The sequence below is a fragment of the Bombina bombina genome, chromosome 5 (assembly GCF_027579735.1).
Source record: "Bombina bombina isolate aBomBom1 chromosome 5, aBomBom1.pri, whole genome shotgun sequence".
NCBI lineage: Eukaryota > Metazoa > Chordata > Amphibia > Anura > Bombinatoridae > Bombina > Bombina bombina.
Genome location: NC_069503.1, coordinates 434,947,759 through 434,949,037, shown reverse-complemented (window position 1 = coordinate 434,949,037; position 1,279 = coordinate 434,947,759). Strand labels below are relative to the sequence as shown.

Here is a 1,279-nt window from a genome sequence, read left to right as displayed (position 1 = left end):
ACTGGGGTAGGCGGAGCCTAGGAGGGATCATGTGACCAGCTTTGCTGGGCTCTTTGCCATTTCCTGTTGGGGAAGAGAATATCCCACAAGTAAGGATGACGCCGTGGACCGGACACACCTATGTTGGAGAAACACCCACAGCAAGCAAGGTGTTTTTTTTTTTTTTTAAATAAAAAAAAAAAAGGGTAAAGTCTTGTAATAATGAGAGATGAATAAAAAAATAAATTTGAATTCAAATAAACTAAGTGATCTAAAAATTTTTAAATTGTTCAAGTGATTTATTAATCATAAGTAAAACAAGAGAAAAAAAGTCTGATGAGACAGGAGAGAATGTATAAAAATGTTAATGAAATTTATAAAACCAAGTGATCTAAAGTTTAATTAAAATTTAAACATTGTTCAAATGATTTAATAATAATAATAAATAATAATAAAAGCTTCCTGCGGAAAAACTAGTTCAACAAACAGTATAGATTGATTGCATCAGTAACATTTTTACTTCAGTATGGGGGAAAAAGAAAAAAAAAGTAAAAAAAAATAGTAATAAGAGACAGACTTTTTAATTTAAGTAAAAGTGTTTTATTTGTATAGATTTGGATTTTATTCAATTTATTAATGTCACACGCATTTTTTGTCCAATCCATGCCTGAGAGACTGCTCACCCATAGCATGTAATAAAACCATGATTCACATGTTTTAACCTCTCTAAAAATGCAACAAGCATTGGACTAAAAAAAACAAAACACCCACAAACTTACTGGTCTTCATGTGCTTAAAGTATGTAGCAAAAAAAATGAAATATCTACTCTAACTCACATTCCAGATAAATTACCTCTACTCAACTTCCATTTCTAAATCACATACCTGCTATTAAAGACCTGTGCATGTTGGTAGCTAGAATGACGACTGTTCAATACACTGTATAGCATCTAGTTGCAAAAAGACAGAACCGGCATATAGAACAGGGACAACCGAGTTAATCAAAATAATCCAATACAAAAGTGCAATATAGGGGTATTTAAAACTGTGAAAAATAAATTTGAGGGGAAAAAAAAACTTCTAAATTGTTACATCTACCAATAGTTATTTCCAGGATGCAGAGAGCAAGGTATTAAAGTTGCCTGAAAATTCCTTTAGAGAAGCCATTTGCAAATGGCAAAGTGCTTCAGTTTTTTTGTAATAGAGTTGTGTGTAAATTTATACTTCCAAGGTTGGGCTGTATAATTAAGTCTACCCTCAGAATATGAAAGTGTAGAAGGGAGTTGGGTGAGACACCCTC

General features: G+C 32.2%; 1 protein-coding gene across 1 annotated transcript in view; it reads right to left on the bottom strand.

Moving 5' to 3' along the window:
• Positions 1-556: 556 nt before the first annotated feature.
• Positions 557-1,279, bottom strand: part of CDV3 (CDV3 homolog) — a 78,067-nt gene continuing 77,344 nt past the window's right edge. Inside the window, 1 exon segment of the mRNA XM_053714289.1 lies at positions 557-1,279. This exon segment is cut by the window's right edge and continues 1,204 nt beyond it. The gene's annotated coding sequence lies outside the window, so the exon portion shown is untranslated.